The 22605-nt window shown below is 40.4% G+C and overlaps 1 protein-coding gene across 28 annotated transcripts in view; it reads left to right on the forward strand.

The window, feature by feature from the left end:
- RBFOX1 (RNA binding fox-1 homolog 1) overlaps positions 1-22605 on the forward strand; it is a 1132467-nt gene that overhangs the window by 230187 nt on the left and 879675 nt on the right. For 6 of the 28 annotated variants that reach the window (XM_069030292.1, XM_069030279.1, XM_069030291.1 and 3 more), the window contains one exon: positions 13704-13814. The exons of 21 other annotated variants lie outside the window; for them this stretch is intronic. The gene's annotated coding sequence lies outside the window, so the exon portion shown is untranslated. Of the gene's footprint in view, positions 1-13703; positions 13815-22605 lie in introns of those variants that run through there. One more of the 28 variants, XM_069030304.1, reaches the window with a different exon arrangement.

Here is a 22605-nt window from a genome sequence, read left to right on the forward strand (position 1 = left end):
ATTACAGATACCAGCAGGAGACTCAGAGTTGCCAACTGTAATTAAAATGTAAAAAAACCCAAAACCATACCAAAGAACAGAAGCAAAAAACAGTTCAGAGATAATTAAAGCTGAGAAACATTTATTTTCCTGTGAACTTCTGTACTGCTGTGCTGAGGAAAGCTGAATATTATCTGTCTTCAAGCATCCCTTTCCTTGGGTTGTCTGGATGTGGGGTTAGCTCATGATTTCCATCTTAGTGCAGACCTTTGTCAACGACTAATGCAGCTGACACTTGATTAATTTGTATTAATACTTCTGGAATTTTTCAGGGTTGCAGTGTAACACAGGAGTTCTTTATTCTGATTCTGGTCCTGTTGCAAGCCAAGGTAAAAGTTTTGCAGTGGCCTCTTTCCAGGTGCCACTGGACTTTTCTCTCACACTGGGAGCAAAAAGATAATGCCTCTGTCTTGTACAACAAGTAGATTTACCTCCCTGGCTCCTGGTACCTTGTATTTGGGCTTTATCATCCTTAGAAGCTGATCTGCAATGAAAAGATAAGGGTCTGACCCTGTGTCTCGGGTAAAGGTCAGACATTTATAAATGTACAAAACTCCCCTGGAAAACTGTGTCAGAGGCTTGGTCTTTCAGTGAATAGAAACCTTTTATTAGGAATCCTGAGCTTATTCTTGGGCTGTTTATATGGTTTTGCACAATCTTATTTAGTTTAAATAGCTCTGCCTCTTCTCTGGTCTGCAGTTTTTTTTCAGTATTTTTCAGGTTTATTTTAATAGACAGGGTCTGTCTGTGTTTTTGTTGCTAAACTTATTTGTGATCTCACAAAGAAGACCTCCTGATGATTATAGATTATAATTATATTATTCTCAGCCCCCCCTTTTTTAAATGTTTTCACTTAGAAATAGCACAACCCCCTCTGTAACAACATGGATTTGCAATCCCCTGATGAGGACCCTGTTACTTCAGCCCTATGCTACATAAACCTGGAGAAAAATTCATCTCTGGGGGTGACTTCTCCTGTGTACTTCTCTACCTGATGGACCTGCCTTTTTCTGTATTGGGTCTAAAGATGAAAAAAGTCTTTAAAGTTGTTCATGTGTCCAAATGAACTCTTGACTTGTAGCCTTAGTCAGGAAATACCTGTACAATTTGAGACTTTCCACCATTAGTAAAGTAATTTATTTGTACCAAGTCCTGGTGAAGCAGGACTGGAAGGCCTTGGGCAGGCTAAACCTGAGGATCTGAACCATTTTTGGTTGCCTGTACTACAGAGAAATGAATAGATTGATGGTTTTTTAATGTAGATGATGATTTGCTCGAAATATTCAGAACTGTCAGCTTGGCAGGATCTTCATACACTTTTGTTAGCTAATCAAAGACAGATTGCAGGCAGGAGCCATGTCTAAATTTATTAAGAAAATTAATAGACCATTTAAATTTTACTAGAATTAGGCTAAGATGCAATAAGCATTTGCACCAGCAGATCCTCGTTAGCTGTGCCATTGACCTGGTGCCTGGTGTGTAATGGGGAATTGACATCTAGATTTGGGGACAATGGTGCTGCTAATAAAAGTTTGAATCATTAGGAGTGGGGATAAAAGACTAATTTTATACATGTCAGATTTTACTTTTCATATTAATTTCACTGTGTGAAATTATGGACTATTATGGACTGCCAAGTCAAGGTTTCAAGGCTTTTTCGGCCTAATCCAGTTTTGCTTGCTCTCTGTTCTGTAAATCTCTGTGCACTCTGGCTATGAGGGAGAGTTTTATGTATTAATTTATTTACATAATATTTTTGGAAAGTGATCAACTTGCTGAGTTGAGACCCTAATTGTATATTTTCCTGAGTGTATCAGTCTTTCTGGGTTAGATTACCATGAAAACAGATCCTTGCAAAGCTTCAGCACATTTAAATTGGGTTTTAGCACATTGAAGCCTGCATGATAATCTGCCTCTGCCTTATGTTGATATTTTTAAATCTTATGAAAATTACTCCTTTTTTCTTTATTAGGTGATTTTTTCAAACCTCCATAAAGCTTCTGGTTGGGTAAGATGCTTCCTTGAAGTGAATTTTCACTTTCCAAGAAGCTGCCTCAGCAAGCCTTAGTGAGAATAAGTGTGTGCAGTGGGAATCTGTTCCCCCAAGAGGACTGTTCAGCACTTTAAAGAAGGTTATATAATTCAGGCCCAATTATTTTTAAACTGTTTTTTTTCTGTCTCGAAATTGCAAGCATGATCAACAGTGAATTCTGTGTATAAAAATTCTGAACACTGACAAACAAGATGGCCTGGGTTTGAAAAGTTGTTTGTGCCATTCACATGTGCAGGTAATGCTGAATTTATGAACTGTGCTTTATAAATAACTGTAAGAATGGCACTGGTGATTTGTTCTGTGGTCTAGGGACAAGAATGAGGATTGATAGTGTTCTCAGTACCGCGTGGGCTTTGAGCTGCACGTGGCCAAATAAACATGCATTTAAAAAAATATTCCTCTGCCCTTTTAGATGATGCATCTAAGAGGCATTGCAAGTAAGCTGTACAGTTCTGAGAAATTTCTGTGCCTCTTGTCCAAATATATTTAATTTCCAGCACATCAGCACCAGCTTCAGCCCCATTCACATGTTAATGATCTTGTGATGCAGGCAGCAACCAAAAACATTTGGCTTAGGGAACATGAGCCATTTGAGCATCAACGCTCTGCTGCCTTCTAGCCACGGCTGCTCGTGCTGCTGGCTCTGGTCAGTGGCTGCCTGATTCCCTGGGAATTGGGATTAAGGGATTGTTTCATGAAGTGTGTGGATTTGAGATGGTTCTTGCACCAGGCAGTGCTGGTGGCTGCAGTGGGTAACTCCTGCCGCTGCTCTCATGTGGAAGGAGGTGGTTCCTCAGCTGAGGCTGATGGAGTGAACAGCTTTCAGGGTCTGGGGTGGCAGCTTTGCCTTCCTGTGGATCTCCTGGGATCCTGCACTAGTGCTCAGCTCTCCATGGCTCAAAGTGCAAACCATGCAGCTGAACTATTTTGGGCTTGGGCCATCTGGCTTCGATATCCCTTCATTTCTTTGTGGAATCCAAATAAGTTTGGTCCCCTGGCAGGAGCTGGAGGCCAACAGGAAGCGATACTGTTGACTGTGCTGCCAACAGCTCAGGACACACATTTCAAAGCAAGCTGGTGTTTATCTGCCAGCTCTGATACAATATTTAGAGTTCTATCAGAGTGGCAGAGCAAAACTTAGATGAGTGAATGTCACTCTTCTCCCTGGTCTGCAGCTTTCAAGGTTTCTTATCTTCCTCTCTTGCTGCTCTGCAAACACAGCCCTTATACTCTATTCCCTTCACACTCTCCTGCCAATTCACACCTTCTGCACTCCTGGCTGCAGTTGTGTGCCCAACTTGCTGCTCAGCAGAGCCAGCTCTGTCCCTCAGGCAGAAGTTTTTCTAACAGTTCAGTCCCACCAGGCTAAGCCAGCCTGCAAGCCCTGCCAGTGTTTGCCATCCTTTTATTCCAGAAAGGACTTCAATCCCTTCAGTCCCAGTAGGTAAAAGCAGATATTGAGCAAACTGAATCATTTTCCTTCTGTTTCAGAACTATTAGAGATATCCCCACAGGTGCTGATGGCTGCTTTACAACTGCTGGGGGAGATTATAAAGGAAAGGAATGAATGTTGTTTGTTTTTATGTAAGTTTGACCTACTTATTCTATATACCTCATTTTCTTTCCTATGATGTTCAGGCCAATAAACAAAAATCCCAGACACTGACCAATCTTTACAGCTGGTACGGAGCAACAATTCTTTGAAAGCTTCAGCTTTTCATCCTGAGCAGGAGCAATCATTCTGTTTTTCCTTCCTATTGAAGACTGAGGTAACTCTTCTTCTGTTGCAGACAGAGCTGACAGCTCTGGAACTTATAATTCCAGTGATTATTCCAAAACTTTTAAGTTATGCTCCTTGTAGAGAAACAAAAGCTGGGCTAGCAGTGAATGTATAATATGGAAATGTGCCCTTCCTATTTTGTTCCCCTTGGGTTTTGCTCACAGGAGAATGCGTGGAACTCGCTGAGGCAGAGATCTCTAATCTTACTGAGCAATCATGCTGGTGCTAGAAGGATGTTAATGATGTTTTACCACCTAAGAGGGTGATGAAAGGAGAGCATTTGAACACCTGAGCATGTATAATTTAAATGTAATAAAATCACAATATGAGTTGTAAGTAGAAAAATTAGCATCGCTAATTATTGCTTGCTGATTATTGCTGTAAGCTGTTCCTCAATCTTTTTTTTTTTTTTAATTTTTTTTTTTTTAATCCATGCTGTTAGTGGATCCAGACATCAGGAAAATACCTGACACCATATATACTCAAATTTCTGGCTGTCACCAGCTTCAGTTCTTTCTCTGTCAGTGATGCGTGGCACAGGGTCCCTGAGAGGGAAAGGCTGGGCAGAGGTGGGAATACCAGAATGCTCCTTAGAAAGGGAACCAGCACACTTTTGTTCATTAGCCTCTCATCAAAAGTGCAATATGGAATGGACCAAACCATCTCAATCAGTGCAGATGGGGTGAGAGATGGGAATACTCACACATCACATGCTACTCGTGCACTGTTGAAGACAAAAGTTATTTATAACATAAGTACAAACCCCTCCTCTGCTGCTGCAGGAAGGCCTCAAGGTTACTGAGCGCATGTGTGACAAAAATGCAGCAGAGCATTTTAATTAGATTCTTTCACCAGAACTCCTGACCTTCTGTGTAGCACATTAATGTATTTTACTAATTATAAATGCAATTAAAAAGTACTGAAATAAAATTAGGCGGATCTATCTAATTTACATTAAGCACTTTCAAATTATGCAGATTTTCAAAGTCCTTTTTCTTTCTTTCTTTCTGTCTTTTTTTTTTTTTTTTTTTTTCCTTACAATTTGTGTTTCAGGAAAAAATTGTCTGCATTAAAACAGCTGGAAAACAACCTTGTAGCAAAACAAATTTCTTTTCTGTGATTATTCACAGTGTGTGAGTTAATTTTGCAGGCAGTAATATGCTTAGCTGTCGTTAGGGCAGTGACTCACACAATAGAACCCATATGTGCATTGGGTGCTATGCTGGCTCCTGTACTGGGCGGGTGCTTCTCCAGTTTTTCCTCTTGGGAATCAGGTTCAGAGGCTAACTAGGGAAAAATACTGGTACCATGGTCAAAAATAGGGATTTATAAACAACAAAACCCGTGTGTGAGTAACACAGACAAAACATCTGGTGTGTTCAGTCATTAAGCCAGGCTGACTGTTATCTTTGCTGCCTACATGTTTTGGTAGTACTCTCAGAGAGTTTGAGAGTTTTAGACATGAAAGTAGAAAAATAACAACATTTCATTATTATTTTTGTCAAGTATCTAAATGGCAGCAGGGGCTGAGCAGCAAACAGAACACAATCCTTACCCTGGAGAGCTTCTGATTTAATTTTAGATCGGCTGCAGAAACAGAGGCAGCTCTAAGTACTGAACATAGATAGAACCAAGCTTAAAGGAGGAAAATTTGTAGAGCTGCCCAGGCACTTTAGTTGATGTTGTTTATTCTTAAACCCTTTCCATATTAGGAAAATTAATTTCATAAATGTGTGTTTTTTAATGAAAATTTTCTAGTTTTTCATTTAAAGAAGGAAGCAAAGGTGCCTCTTGGTTTGTGGTTTTTGTTGGGTTTTTTTTGTTTGTTTGTTTTTTTTTGGTTTTTTTTGGGTTTTTTTTTTTTTTTTTTTGGTCCTGTTTTATCCTTTCCCTAAAGAAGTAATGGAAAAGAGCAGTGGAGAGCAGAGGAAGAAAATCCAAAAATGTGAAGAGATTAGGGTAAATGAACAAATTCAGTGTTCATCTAATGCCAAATATCATGCATTAGGACCACGCTATTTTCCTGCTATTTTTTTTTCTGTGTGTATTTATTGAGTTTTGAGTCTCTCCCACCCAGCATTGAAAGCAGAAAATCTAGAATCAAGCTGTGCTCATTATTGGTGCTCATTTTTAAATGTCTCTCAGGTGGTACCACAGGGAGCACTGGGATGGTGCTTCCTTAGTGATTATCTGTCAGACCTGTGAGAGACTAAGAATATAAAGGAAGAGGAGGGCATGTGAACTGGTTTGCTGATAAAATTAAAAAAGTTAAAATTAGAAATTCATCCCCCCTACCCCAAAGATCTACTGCTGGACAGATCTGGAGTTTCCTCACACTCTTCTGGCAGCAGCAAGCACTGTGCTGCATAAACCAGCCACGAGTTCTCGTGGCCTTTGCCTTGGAGCAGAGTGCACCTTCTCGTCTCTTTCCATGAGAGGAATATGCTGATTTCCAACTGGAATTTTGGTCCCTAAAATTCTGAGCTTCTCCCCTTAGTTTAGCAACACATGTAGAGCATTAAGTTTGTATCTAACAGGTCTTTTGAGCTAAGTAAATACTTCAGCTTGGAGAGCTGCACTATTTAAATCCAGGTGTTTTAATTGATGCCCATGTTATAAATCAAGGTTTCTGCACGGGTGAGTGGAGGAAGGAGCAGCTCCAGCTTTAAATCACCCTCTGAAAGATGTGTCCTGTACACTGAGACAATGAGCACGTGGGATCAGAGCTCTTGCCTTTCTCAGAATGGATTCTCTTTTGGGGAAAGCAGCTGCCCCTGTTTGGGAGCAGGGCCACTGCAAGACCTTGACAGAACATCCTTGCTCTGCCTGTGGAGAGTAACCACTCACCAGGGATCAGAAAATGTTGCTGTGTGCAACAGCAAGGACTCCCTTGGAAGAAAGTGCCAGCAGTTCCCAAGTCCTGCTTAGTTCAGATTGACCTTTAGGCTGGAAGTGCCTCCTAACTTGGAATCAGCCACTTCTCTCAGCAGTGCCCCATTCTCAGGTAAAAATATCATACCATGGTCAGGAGAAGCAATGTTCAGGCCATCCTCACCCCATGGCTACTGTAAGCCAGTGATTACCTACAGAAATATTCACTGGTACCCTTTTCTGTTTGAAACATTAGCACAGGACAGAGTTCTGGTGTCCTTTTGGCATGGCTTTATAAATGGAAGCAGGAATTGCTGGGGGTTTTTGCAAATTCTGTGTTTAGGAAAATGTTTTAGGCAGGGACCTGGAATATTTGAAATGTTTTGCTCTGAGCTTTCTCCTTCCCCAACCCCAAATATATGTAGTGACACATCACAGTTAAAAACCAAAAACTTTGGAAATTGATATATTCCCATAAAAATACATATTGTACAATCCAAATTTAAGTGACAGCCTTTCTCATATTTTAACCATGCTGGGGTCTGCTGTCAGATGGGATTGTTTGGTACAAGTAATCCAGCAATGAATTATCAATAAAGTTTGCATGATTCCTAATTTATTTTTTAAAGTTTATTTTAACATTTGATTGTGCATAGTTCAGAGCATGGTTATTTTAAATGTGACATTTGACAAGGGTGAGATTTAATTCTTCCATCAAGAGTGAATATAGGGTAGAACTCCAGACTGGCACGGCCTTGATAGAAGCCCCCAGTTGCCCTCCATCCAAGCTGTGGTGGTGTCTGCCAGCACTTCTGATTAGGAAATTAAATCCTGCCAAAGTGCTGTGTTTGACTATTGGTGTGCTCTGTTGGCATGAGATGGATTTAGGCATTGGGTTCAGTCCTCTGCTGAACAGAAATCTCTTTAACTGTGAAATTCTTCATGGGGAAAGAGATTAATCACATTTTAATATTAGGGGAAGCAAGGTTTAAACTACTTATTTGAGTGTGTGGCTGAAAGAATAGAGCAAGAATAGGATATTTAAAATTGCTGTCTTTTGATTATATTTTGCTTAGATGTAGTCATTCTTGTTCTTCATAGGCATTTTTGTTAAACTTTATCATAGGGCCTCATTCAAAAAATGGTTTGGGGTTTTTTCAAACTATGAGGATGTTTGCAAAAGAGTATTTGTAAGATATAAGTTTGTAAGCCTTTGAAAGCCTACTTTCCTTCTGGAAATATGGGTCACTGTGCAAGTAGGATGAACAGGAGCCATGTGTGCCAAATTACACTAACAAAGAGCCGACAAGAAAAAAAGATGAGTCTTAAATAACCTACCTAAAGTATTTAAAAGCCAATTATCTGTTTTCTACTTGAAATGTCATGTGCAAAAACTTGTAAGGCACCTACCAGCGAGCTGGAGTTTGCAGGCTCTGCAGTGAAATATGACAGGCAAAGTGCTCTGGGTAATAACTCACCCAGCCTTGATAATAGAGTCTTTCACGGAGAGAGCGAGTGTGCTGGCTAAGACACTGGGGTTATCCTTCTGGGTGGCTCAAAAAAGAGATGTGTGATCATTAACTCCTGCTTGCTGGGTGGCTGGGGGGAGTTTGATGGTGAGAGTGTGACAGCTCTGCAGTGAGAGCTCCAGCGGGGCCTGACTGACACGTGGGGAGGGTTTGAACCCCGGGGATCCGGCAGCAGCCACTGCAAATTGACACAACTCGATTCATTTCAATTAAGTCCCACCAATTTACACAAACTGAAGACATGGCCCATTATGTCTTCCTGCCTGCTCTGGCAATGAATCCAAGTATGTGATTAAGAATATAAGAACGCTCATTACAGTTAATGCCTTGTGCTTAAAGCCATGAGCTTAAAGTTAAGCAGGTACTTAGGTGCCTGGTGGGACCGGCAGCAGAAGGCAGAGCTGCCTGGTGCCCGCTGAGGTGTCCTGACAGCAAGGGCTGGGAAAGGCATCTTCATTTTTGGGAGCACTTTCCTCTTGGTCAGCATGTGGCCAGCTGGACTGACTGTTGTTTACAATATTTTCTTCTGCCTCAAACTTGTTTCATGTGTGTAAGAATAAGGAGAGAAGCATTGAACAGTTTCCTTAATGACAACTTTTCTTACTGAATATGATTGGTTTTAATCCAAAGCAGAAGTCTGAAATTCTTTTCCAAACCCTGCCTTGGAGTCTCAGTAAGACCTTTCCCAGGTGATATCATCTTTTAGCTCCTGTAATCCCATGGGTATAATGTTTATGGATTTTTTTTAAGAAAGATAGAGCTATCATGTTATTTTTGTCACTATATATAGGAATATAGGGTACAGTGAATCTCAGGATATATTTTTCCTTTCTCTGAGTGCTTTTAAAAGCAGAGCCCATCTTGCAGTGCTCTGTGTGCTGGGCAGTCACAACCAAGGCACATCCCAAGACTCACAGAAATCCATGTTCCTGTGAGGATGGGCTTGGCTCACCAGAACTCCATTTACCTGTAGTGCTCCTGCTGGGAGAAGCCAAACCAACTTGTTTGGTGTGTCTTTAGGGGCTGCAGTCAACAACCCAACATCTGCAGGGTATGGTGAGGGTAGGGCTCGTGCACCTTCCACCTGGAGCTTGCAAACGAAACAAATGACTGAGAACTCATCTCTCCAAATGTGGAGTTTGACAAAGAGTTACTCTTGCATGTTATTTTCACATTATCTTTCATCAGTTCAGACCTTGCTGCATTCCCTGTCTTTACAAGTCCAGCTCAGGATCAAGATAAGGTGTTTGTCTTTAGGAAAACATAAAAAAAAAATCTCCAGCTCTTCCTTGCTCACTAATCCAAGCAGAATTCACCCTCTCATTTCTGTGACAGCCTCACTTTGCCAGACACAGACACTTAGCAGGTGTTTTCATCATGACATTAATAATAAGAATTGACACGTTCTAAATGAGGAATCCCTTGTTGTGCCTGGTAGCACTGATGGATATTTGGGGAAATTGACAGCTCCTGAAAAATGTTTTTGCCATGACCAGCACTTCTCTGACAGATTTTTAATGGCTCTCACAGAACCCTCACTAATTCGAACACTCTTGCAGATGAAGTGGAAAGTGGTGAAATGTGCTGCTTTAACACTTTCGAAAGTTACTGAAGAAACATGGAACAACTCTGACATTTGCTTCTAAATCACAATCCTTATTTTTTTTTTTTTCCTGAAAATATTTGTTTCTATGTCGGTACTCAAAGATTGGAATGAATTAGCTGAGGGGACAAGCATTTGTTGTGGTACACCAGGACCCAGCCACATAACCCCCATTAACCTTAATGGGAGCCACAAAGCTCATCCTAAAGCTCATCCTCCTCATTTAGATGGAAATATCCTCCTGCTCATCAGGGATCAATGGCACTCTGGGTTACCTGGTTTCAGTGGCTCGTTCAATATGGGAGAAGGCGTCATGACCTTGCAAGCCTTGGACTACAGGAAAGGGAGGACAGATAAAATGGGATTGTGAGAAGAGGGATCAAATAAAACTATAAGCAAAATAAAAGGGAGAGAAAACATTACAAAAGTTGTTATGTAACTCATGTTAGAAGTTCCAGGGAAATGTAACTGCAATTAAATCACCAAGCACACTTTGCAGTTCGATGTGATACTGCAGAAAATCAATACAGAGATAACAGTGCATCATTGTGTGCAGGTGCTTCTGAGAATTCTTACCCTGAATATGATTTTTCAGGAAGAATGTGTAAACTCTTCTTTTTTTTTCTAAACTTCCCTATAAAGAACTGAGCAAGATAGTGATCTTTGTACGTTCTTATTTTTTTGGCTCCTCCCCTCACGTTAATCATTGCATCCATAAACCTGAGCTACTCGGGGTGGCGTTATCAGAAAAGCCTAAGTGGAAGAGATGCTCATCTCTTTTTGAAAGTCAATTAAGCTTATGTGCCTAAATCCAGTGTTTATGTCTGAATCCCTGTTGATGGCTTTAGTGAAAAAGATCTCCAGTTGCCTTTTAAGTGATAGGAGGATTATGACTAAGTATAGCAAAAAGCTCAGTTCTATGCTGACATCTCTTATCTCTCACTGATGAAAATAACATGCATTCTGTGCCTCAGAAGAATTCTGTAATTAAGGAAGGGGACCAGAGAGGACCTGGCAAAGCTGTGGAAGGAATGACTGTATGGGGGAAAATTATTAAAGTTTTTATTTGTGATTTGAGGCTGCCCAGTGCAGATAACAAAAGACATGGAGGCTAAACTTTAAATAAATATTGTGCTGCCATGGGTGTGATTTCCAATATTGCAATCTGCTTCATTAATGTAAAATAGGAACCCCTGCCCTCAGGTAGAATGCAGCAATCTCAAAGCTAACACAGGACAAGCAGTACTGGTTTCCAAACACCTCTCACAGCCAGAAAATTACAACAGAACTACAGATAGAATTCAGGAAAACCGTTTCCAATAGTTTATTTTTCATGCTTGGGGATAATTGTTTTTTTTCAGCTAATCATGACTCTCTCATCATAAGACTTGGCAATTCTAAGCATGCAACAGCACCACTCAGGAGACAGTTTCATCTACTGCTTCTACAAATAATTCCTACTGTTTCTAGCACTGCTATGCAGGGACTGCATGGGTAAGAATAGAGTTTTCCTGATCTCTAAATCAAAGGTCACTGTGATATTCAGGAGAAAAATGGAACTCCGTGATATTGGCCAAATTGTCTCTTTCCAGCTCAATAGAGGTTTGTGGTAAAAAGCAAAAAAAAAAAAAACAAACAAAACCAAACAAAACCAAAAACCCAAAAGCCCAATCAAAACCCACTTCCAAAAACTTTAGTTGTTGGTTTTTGGTTTTGGGCATCTTTTAGGTTTCTTAGATGATAAATATTATGATGCAATCTGGGCACATTTTTCAATTATACAAGTACCTAATATGTAAGAAAGTGAATTGTCAGTTTGGCCAGACATGGACCAACCCTAATCTCTTAAATCCCGAGACTAAGATTTCATGAAAGGGTGATTCTTCCTCAGAAGATGAGTCCAGACGTGTCCCCAGGGACCCTACAGCTCGTGTCTCCTCCAGAAGGGCCACGGTAACGTCGTGCAGCAGCCCCAAGCCTCTACACTGAAATTTCCAGTTCTGCATTCCAACACGAAGACTTAATTGCAGTTGTGTCCTGGAGGTTATAGTGGCGCTTCACTCAGCTTTGTGCTGAGATTGTCTCATTTTCCAAGCAGTTTCCAGCGTGCTGGGAGCATGTGCAGGCCATTCCCAGTTATCCCACCCTTTCCCTCCGCCCGCTGCAAACACAGATCAGAGCACGTGAAAGACCTCGACATCAATCCAGTTTATCAAGCTGCCAGTCAGGGCTGTGCTGGGATGGTTTCTCCAGGATCAATTCCTCCCCACAGTTATGCAAACAGGTCTCTGGGTTTGGCCTGGTTGCAAGCAAACCCTTTGTTGATGCTGGGCAGAGAGCGACCTGCCTGCAGCTCCTCGTGCCGGGATTACACATCTCGTTGACAGCAAACCCCCAGCCCAGGCTCCTCAGAAAGCCCCCAGTGCAGAGGTCAGGCACCAGAGGCTGCTGGAGGAATTCAGGGTTTAGACAGCAAGGTAAATATCTTCTCTCTGAGCAGACTGAAAAGAGACCATCATTGGTACTGTGGAGTTGGGTCACTGGTGCAGTTACCACTGCAGGGGCCAAATACCACTGAGAGGTTTTCAGGATTTGGGCTTTTCCACCTTGAAGTAGCTGGGTCTTTTCATGAGCTCTGAAGGCTGGTTGCTCTATCTTAAAACTGCACTAGAAGTATCAGTTGCTGGTGTGTAATCACATCTGAATGCCTACATTTCCACTTCAGCAGTGGTATCTTGGGATCTTATTTGGAAGTGGTGATTTTAGTTCTTGTAAATCCTCCTGTGGATGGTCACTGGGATTTTATTTTACTGAGAAATGGAATATAGAAATAGATTAAGAAAGGCATTTTCAGGTACTTCTAGCTCCCCTTCAGAATGTTTTCCAGTGCTCTGTTTATTGTGGCTGGTTTGTGCTTTTCCTCCAGTTATAAATAACTGCTAAAGACTGATGTGTTTACTTTGTTTAACCATGGCCATGATGGGTCGAGGACACATTAAATCATCCTTAGGCTCTTATTTGCAGCCAATTCTGAAATAACCAGAGTAGTGACATAAAATTACTTCATACTGCAGAGATTTTTATATTGGCTTAAGCCTCTGGAGTCTCCAGCGTTTTACAACAACACACTTTAACGGTGAAATGGTGACAGCAAAGATTAAAGTCCATGTGGAATTGTCTAACAAACAACTCAAGGTTTGTTTAAGTTGCAGAGGTATGGAAAAGGGGTGTTATTTTCTTCAGAGGTTTTCCTTGATGAGTTTACAGATCTTGATGTTGTTTATTCAGATTTAAAGTTTCTTCATATTTCAGGAATAGTGATGAAGGACAGGGATACTCTTATTCTGATGATTCTAAAAGGGGGAAATGTTCCTTCACTGCAATTTCTACAGATATAGCCTCTGTACGTGCACATTTGTGCTTCTTCTCTGAAAACACCACTTGCAGGTGCTACTGTTACTTTAATTTGGTTTGGAATTACCTGCAAGCAAACTTCTCTGTTTGTAATTGTCTGCTGTCATCAAAAAGAAGAGTGACTGTGAAAATCAAACTTGTGCACACAAATTAGTAGATCTCCTTTCCATGGTCAGTTGTACATCAGCCCAGTACCTGCAATGTCTCCCTCTACTAATATATGAGTAAGATTGTATCTCTGGCTGATTGTCTGTAATTAGCAATGCCTTAACAAAGTGTGTCTGGCAATTATATCGCTATTTGTTTGTATTAGAAAATGAATGGCACTCAAATGGTGTTCCAGGACTGCTTGGTGCTCACTCTGAAGGTATTTCCAGAAATCAGCCTCTAATTCTCACTCCACTTTTTTCTCAGATGTCTGAAAACAAGATAGGCTTTCTCCTGAGGGTTTAAAAGTCTGACTTCAGTGATATCCTGCTTGAGAATGAACTGCAGAACTTGGGACCATTTCTGGAATGCCATCAGGTAATAGTGCAATATTTAAGTCAAAAAATTTGTAGGCCAGGAATCTTCCCTGGAGGAATGAGGCAGTGCAGGAGTTGGAGAGCCATTGTACAAAAGCCTGGAAGGAGGGACAGGTGCTGTCTTGAAAATCTTTTTGTTTGCATAGAATTCATTGAAATTATCTTTCTCACAGTGGTTTCAATCTGTTTTGAGGGACGTAATTAAAGCCATACAGATCCTATTTATTAATGCTAGTGGGAACAGGAGATAGTGCAGCTGAAACTATTGGAAGTTATCCAAAAGAAAATTAAGGCTATGGACTGATGGTACACTGAAAACAAACCTATTTTTGGAAGGGTTCTAAAGGCATCAGAGACTTTACACATCTACTTCCTTGAAAAGGTAGATAATAGTGTTATATTTCTGCTGTAAACTTTTGCTACCCTGCACTTGGAGGAAACACAAACAGATATTCAAGCTCTTACTGAGCATAATTTCTTGATTTCCCTTCTTGGACATGAACATACTTAGTACCCAAAAAGCTACATAGCTGAACCTCAAATTTTTCCGTAAAACTGCATTTTGTAATGCTCTTTTGTTTTGCACAGATGTTTTGGATCCTGTAAATTCCCTTGACTTGCCTATTAAGCTTTGCCTTTGGTTTTGAAGGTGATTGAGAAAAAAACATGGTCTTTATTTCTTTGTGAGATGGAATTTCAGTTCAGCCTCTTTTACCAAAATTATCCATAAACTGCTACAGATCTAAGTAAAGAAGGTGAAAATTACAGCTGTTTATAGGATGGATATGGGGCATTTTACATGTAGTCTGAAAACTATTTGCATAATATTTTGAAATGCAGTTTGGTGAGATAAGGCACCTTGTTTATTATGAATAAACCAGTCTGAGGAATGTGAGACAGCGAGTGCTGTCTGTGCAAACGTGGCCAGTGCAAAGGACAGGAGTTCTGATCCTCAGTGAAACTACCTGGGTTTGATCCCAGAGCAGGTTTTTTCTCTCAATACTATCAATGTTTAGTGAAAAGAAGGGGGAAGGCAAGAGACAAGGGATGAAAATTCCAGAAATGCAAACTATTACTTTGGAGCACAGTAAAGCTGTAAAATCTGGGTAAAACTAAAAATTGTTCAGAAAATTTAAAATAGGTGGTCCCTTTAAGTAATAGAAGCTTAAGGTTCTAGATCTGAGGACAATTCTTCGGAAACAGTCAGTATTCATGAACTTTCTAAGCCTATTAGAACACTTTATCCAACACCTTGTCAGAAATTGATTACTTTTAATGCTGTTCACAAAACCACATTTTACAGTTAAATACTTCAGAGACACATAAGAAAATCTTAAGAGAAAGCAGAATGGTCTGGGCAGGGCTCAGATTTGGATGGTCTGTTGTTAAGCAAGGTTACTCCTAATATTTGTCCCTTCAGCCTCTAGTTCTAAGAGCTTTTCCTCTGGAGAACCATCCCATCCCTCTCTGTCTTCATGGGATGGTGAACATCTGTCTCAATTGCTGCTTCTGCAGGAGCTACGAGTAAACACGCCTCAAGCTGACTGAATTTTGAATATTTCAATGCATTATTCACTAGCACAAACCCCTTCCATGACTGGTTACAATGTTTACGTCTGCCTCTTGGTTGTAAAGGTGGGTGAAAGTGGGTGAGTGTGACTGGGAGGTGGAGGAGGATCTGCTGCTTGTTGACTGCTGTTCATAAACTCACAATAATATTTTTTGCTTCACGAGGCCCAGGGTGAGAAGTGGGATTTTCCAGAGTCTACCTTCTCCACAGTTCCGTGGATATCCAAATAGGAACTAATTTTCTTTCAAATAGCCATAATTCCCATTCTGTGCTTGCATGTCCTTCAGGGAGAGGACGACTACAAAGCTAAAGAAAGAGCTCAGCTTTTTCTGTGGTGTCAGAGGATAGGCACGGACACTTCATGTTGCATTAATAATAATGAGGATGAGGAGAGACAGCATGAATCCAACAACAACATGCAGAAATTTTGCAAACATAAAATTGTGAAGGTTTACAATTGCACCAGATATGATTCAATATGAACTCTTTATATTCAGAGTGAGTTAGAGCATAAAGTGTTCATCTTGCTGAAAGTTTCAAACCTCTGTGTAATAATTCTCCAGGAAAATAAGTAGATGCAAATTATTTTTCAGAAAAATGAAAACATTTTGGTTTGGTGAAGCAGTCCTTTTTTAGAGACAGAAGCACTCTAGCTGAATTGCTCTGAAGGACTTGGTTAAGGTGTGATTCCTGGGCTGGGCTGCGCTGGCTGCCATGCCCATTCCTGCAGATTGCTTCTGAAATCTCAGAGTAAAAAATGCAACCTGTGTGAATTCATTCAGAACAGCAGAATTCTGACTGGCAAGTGATGCCAGAGTCTGAATTTTGTATGTTGGTTACTGTGATTTATTATGCCTTCTCTTGTTTCCAGTTCTTTACTCTCTGGGTTTTATTTATTTTTTTCAGTTAAGTAAATTTGTTAAAATATACCATCATGTGACAATAAGAGAACTAAACTGGAAAATAACTCATGGTGCAGTATTGATAAATGCCTGGTGCAGTAATAGCAATATGTCATCAATCACCTGGGCTCCTGTTTGATGGCATCATATAACCTAATTCAGGATGAACGTCCTTTGCTTTAACCTTGGTTGTATTTGCAGCTTACTCTAGAGGAAAGTAATAATCCTTCATTAACTGGTAGGTGTGAAACATTCTCTATCAAGAGGGTAGAGGAGGAGGCAAATGAAAATTGGTTTCAGAATGTGTCCTGAGTCAAAATCAGTCTTTTTCTGCAGACTCATAAACTGCATAAATTATTATTATTATACATTTTGAAGGGTGTGGAAGTGAATGAAGCTTTGTGTTTGCAGCTTTGCTCTGTTTCTCTTTGTTGCTTTCCCCCATCTGTATTCAAATGTACATACAAAAAATTCAAGGACACATCAAGTCTTTGATCCTGCTACATCTTTAATTCTTAAGAGCCTATATAAGACTGTGCTTTACATTATGCATTAAGGTACTTGTAATTAGGAGCTTGTGGTAATGACCCATTCTCAGGCAAAGTAGCGCTGTTCCTTGTTTTCCATTAACTGCATTGAGGGTTTATTTGCTGAAAATTGAGTTTAATTTGATTAGCAAGAATTGTGAAACATTTGCAACACAAGGTATATTAGCATAGCACTTTGTTTGTAATGAGAGCCAAAAAGCAGTTAGGGGAAGAGCTAATTACTGAAGATTTTCCTTTTAATAAGGAAGGTCTAGCTGAATTTTAGTACTCTGCTCTCAAAATCCCTTAAGCTTTAACTGGTGGCTAAAAGAAAAACACAATGCTCTGCAAAAGTTCAGCAGATGTTTTCTGAAAGTCACCATTGGGAAAGTCCAATAATTTACTTAAGAAAGAATTCATTTAATCTGTAAATTTGACAGCACCAGCAGGTTTTTTCCATACCTTTCTTAATCTGATTGTGGTGGACGTTTGCAACAGAGCAAAGACATTAATGGTGTTCAGGAGGGAGCCCCCCACCTCTTTGTTTCCCCCCAGGACAGGGTGGTTTGTTCTGTAGCAAAAGCGTGTTCTCTGCTCCCCTGACTGGAATCTCTTGGAAAGCCCATCCCAAAATCCCATGAAAGCACTACTAATTCTAGTAACTTACTGGGAAGGTTTTACCACTGACTTTAACTAAGGAGCAGTGGTTTTTTCCTGTGTGTTGAGTAACCTTCTGTCAGTGTTCAGACTCCTCCTGCTCAGATGAAGGGATGACGATTTTATTGTCACCAACAAGTTCCTCTCTCTGCCCATCTGTGAGTTCCTTGGAAGTAGCCATTGGGTTGTTCAGAATCTTATGGAAGTCTAGGTGAAGCATATTTTCAGTCAAATGAGACAGTCAACAACCAGGTCCCATGTAAAAGAGATCTTAGTACCAGACAACATTTGAACAACCTTTATAAAGTTTAAATCAAATCAGTTATTGATAAAATCAAATCCATAGGATCCAGAAGGAAGATGCAGATAATTTGTTCATGGATCAAAGTGTTTTATTCTTTGTGTTTTCCTTCTCAAGAACAGGCACTCATCTCTCCTGGAAATAATTTTCACTCTTCTACCCTTAATTCTTCTGTGCTTCTGTCATTTGCATAAGCTGACAATCAGGAGGTAACTGTGTTCCTTAAATAGGGTTGCTTATCATCCTGGAAGTGTTCCAAGGTAAAGTAGCCTCTTTATTAAATACACAGTGCCTTTTCTTCTCCATGTCCTCTCTGCCTGCTCCAAACCAAACATTCCTGCTCAGCTGTAGTCTCTTTTTTATTTCTTTATGTTTAACCTAATTCATTTTAGCTGTAGTGATGATGTTAGCAAATAACAGCATATTTGTCAAAGGGGGATGTAATTGAGGTGACAGCTGACTTTAACCTAAAGCTGTGGATATTTTTGCACATCCTGTGAGGTCCCCAGAAATGTTTAGAGCAGATGATGGCAGTTTAGCTGCCATCAGCTGCTGCATGGTGCTGGAAATCCAGGCCAAAATATTTCCTGCTTTACCAGGAATCCTGGTAAAATGCTCAAAACAAATTCAGGTTCTGAGAGCTGGTGCTCAGTTACTAAATTTAGCTTGAAATTGTGGTTCATGCCAATTATTAATGCAATTTTATTAGTAACTAATTAGTCATGCCGACTAAGTAAGTTTTCCTAATAACAACTTGCTTTATATTTCTTTGTTTGGAGTTTTGGTATTGTAGTAACATTCCCTTATTAACTCTGTTTACATCACCACTATACCCGTATTTTTTCTCTTCCTTTAGCAATGGTTACTTTGCTCAGCCTGATGCCAGATTATTTTTTGTCTTTTGCTTAATTATCCTGGTTTGACTGGATAGAAATTGCAATTACAGTTAGCCAAATATGAAAAGCACATTTCCACTCATCTTCTAACTTTAGTATTTGCTTGAAGTTTTGAACAAATTTAATCAGAGTTCATTTGCACCTGCTTTGTGTTTGCTTTTCCCAAATACTCTGGCAGATGAGTTTATTGGTATTTAATAAGCATGCTGGCATCAAGTTTTCAACAAATACTTCAGAATATTTGCAGAAAAAGAATTTTAACTTTGATTATCCATAGCGGGCTGTTAATAATAACACTTATTTTATGGTGAGGCCGAGTTATGCAACTGTATATTTACCCAAGACTGCTCACAAACAAACTTCAACTCAGCTAAAGAATTAATCACAAAACACATTGAGAGGTTTTTTTCAGCGACTCAATTAGGGAGCTTGCAATGCTTCTCAACATCTTGCTGCTGCTTTTCTCTGCAATGACCATCAAACAAAATAGGGGTTTAGACTTATTTCATCACCTTCGTGACGAAAGCACATCAACCCAACAGCTGAAGTGACAACACAGTTGTGCCTTGATTATTATTTGCAATTTGTGTATTTGCCCACATGGCCCATGGTCTATAGAGGTGACCATCTTCTGTTAAACAAAATGTAAACAGAACAGGGTGATGAGCAGATTAGGGGGGTTTGAGCTTGTGAATTCTCTCTTTTTTCCTCCACAGAGAATTTTGCATTTACCAACTGCTCTTAGGCTTCATTCATGGGTGGGAGAGAAGGGGACTGGAAGTCCCCGGGGGTGTTCCCCTGGTCTGGGTGCACTGTGCAGTGCTCAGCTGCAGCCCTGGGAAGCTCCCACCACACCTCCCTGACCTTTCTGGCCTGCAGAGGAGCTTTCTTGCTGCAGACTCTTTAGGAAGGGTAGCCACGCTCCCTTTGGGAAGCTGCAGGAACATTCTGTGGGGCAGGTCAGCACAACCCCCAGCAAGCAGTGGGATTAACCTCACTCCTCAGTGTCACTGCAGTTCCCTTTTCAGCTCCGTGCAGTGTTGTTTCAGTTCTCACAAACCACAGTTCTCAGCAAGAGACAAAAGCACGAAGACTCCAGTGGCATCTGCCTTAGAAGAGGGATTTGTCCTGCTAGAGTTATGCCAGCTGGGCCTTTCCCTCTCTCATCTGTGGTACTTAGAAAACCAGAGTGCAGGATTTTAGTATTTGTTTCTCAGTCTTCTTGCCTCATGACTTGTGAAGAATTCTTGGTCTGTTTATTGCTGTAGTTTCCCTTTACTGTTATTTGTTATCCCTATGTGGTGTGGTTTTGCTGAAATCTGATATTTTTAGTTTCTTGGGTTTGGTTTTTCAGTCTTTTGGCTGTTGATGCCGTTCACACTGAAATTAATGTAAGTTTTCTTTTTTCCCAGGGTGTTTACAAACTAATCCAAATGTAGCCCAGCAGGATTCTGGTCTGAACTGAAATTAACTGTCATACATAGGATTTGTTTATCTCTTCACATCCCTCTGTCACAGATGTTTGTCCTTTGGCTTGTTCCTTTTTCTAATTATTTCTTGATTATGTTTTGAAGTACCTTCTGTCTAACCAATTTCCCCCCAAATCAAATAGGGCATTTCTTTCTCCTTCACCTACAGTGATTCCCCCAAACTAAATGTTATTTACTTCTGGTGGAAAGTGACCTTTCTATTAATCTCTTTCAGATAAGAGTTGCATTTTGATGCTCTGCTGTTGCTTATTCTTCTTGAGTCATAAACCTACATGTGCTGTGCTGTGTGTTGTTCCCAGTGATACACAGTGTTAAGATGAGGAGGGTATAGCTTATTTTCCATGTTCATGCCCCAAAAGTTCTTTTTGGGGTCACCCCTAAGTCACAGGTAGATGATTGAAAATTCAGAGCGATACAAAGAGAGCAACCCTGACCAAAACAATGTGACAGGCCACCAACAGCTCCTAGAGCATATAATTTCCTTATTTCCTAGCCAGTTTGTGGAAAGCAAATGCATGAAAATATATGAATTTCCCCAAATGACATCTCAGACAAGCATGGAAGGAAATTGAAATTGGGTTGCTGGAGCTGTTTGCAAGTTCAGCTTCTGTCTGAACAGACTCTGCTGCCACCCATGCTAAAGGCAGTGCTGAGCCACAGCTTCCAGGCTGTGTGTGCTGCTGAAATATTCTGCACTGCTCACTCGGGGAAGGGCCAGGCCAGGAGGCTGTGTCAGGAGCCTGTCCATCAGCAGAGCAGGGCAGGGGGTGCAGACATGCTCCACAGGACAGAGAGACGATGGGAATCTGCAGAATACACCAGGGGGCAGATGGACAGATGCTGTTTTTTGAAAAGACCAGTGTAAAATGGGTTGTACAATCTCTCTCTGCAGTGCTGCTGCACTTGCTCTTTCATCCCAAGCTCTGGGCAGCCTCTTCTTGCAAAGTCAGGAGAGATTACTGGAGAGAAACAGAAAGCATGGAGGAGATAGCACAGGCACCTCTGCACAGTAATTACAAGAGCTGTGTGACAACTCACTGATGTGCAAGTGCAACTGCTGAAAATGGTGTGAACTCCACAGACAAAATGAAGATAATTTGCCAGCATTAAGCAGAAAGCTAATACAGGGCTGATGGCAGAGAAAAGCACTTTATTTGATCCTTCAGTTCTCTGAGTTGTTCAGAGCAGTGTGTAACTTTACTGCCTGGTTCAGGTGCTTTGCTGAGTGGCTGTAGCTGGTTTCCCTCCTCACACAAACCCAGTCAACTCAGGCCAGAGCTGCTGAACAATGCCAGGAGGTGACTGTGGCTTCAGGACTGATGTTAATGGTGACCCACGTGGGTAAAATCATTTCTGCCTCCAGCTCAGCACCAGCTGGATCTCCTCTTGCTCTGCAGTTGTGATGCTCTTGGATGCTCTTCTACCTGATTGCTCTCTAAATCAGTTATGTGAAATAAACTGGGTTTGAGAGGGGAAAACAAATAACACATGTTTAGGGAGGGTACTTGAGTCCTTTTGGGGGTGGGGCAAGGTGGGGTCTTGAATATTCTACAGTTCTGCTTTGGATGATGTTAAAAAAGTGAAAGGTTGAATTAAAGCAGGTTTGCATTTCAATACAAATTTATATGTAATCAATGGAATTGTTCAGGCAATCAAAGCCTATGCCCACAATATTTAAATCACAATTACAATAGGGAAGTTTTCTGATAAGCACAATTAAGACAATTTTGTTTATGTCACTTCATTCTTCTAAATTAACATTTTTTTTCTCCATTTGCATTTGGAATTAAGTCTGTTAGCATCCTTTAGACAGACATTATTTTGGTAATGTTGAAAGTTTTCTGGTTTTTTCATTCCTTTAGTATGAGCCTTCTCACAAGGTTTCCACTGGCAAGTAAGCTGTGAAGTGTGAGAACAGGTGAATAATAGGAGAAGATGCAGTTTTCTCCCTTTCCAACAACAGGATAATGGCTATCAGGGATCCTCTCCTTGAAAGGAGAAATGGAATATGTCTCTTCACAAGTAAGAATATAAAAAAATCAATGATACATGTTTTCTGGTAGTCAGACTTTCCTACTATCCTTTCCAGTGGGGAAATTAAGGAAAATGTTTAAATTATTTTCAATTCTCTTTTCACAGAAAAACAACTGAGGAGAAAAATGTGAAATGTTTCTCTGACAATTGGTTTTCTGTAGCATACACAGCAGTAAAAATAGCTTAATTGTGTAATACTTTCTAGGAAATACATCTTTCAAATCTCCTAGGTAGAAAGGGATGTGATTTTTTTTTTTTTTTTTTTTTTTTTTTTTTTAACTGAAATGCTGGAATTTGTATTAGGCTCTAAATGCAGACAGAATTCCAATTGAATCAGTTTCTTGCAGAAGTTTTATCCCACATTTCTCTATAGAATATTCTCGGTCTCTGAACGCAGAGGATGCTCCTCTTGTAC

The sequence above is a fragment of the Aphelocoma coerulescens genome, chromosome 14 (genome assembly GCF_041296385.1).
Source record: "Aphelocoma coerulescens isolate FSJ_1873_10779 chromosome 14, UR_Acoe_1.0, whole genome shotgun sequence".
Lineage (NCBI taxonomy): Eukaryota > Metazoa > Chordata > Aves > Passeriformes > Corvidae > Aphelocoma > Aphelocoma coerulescens.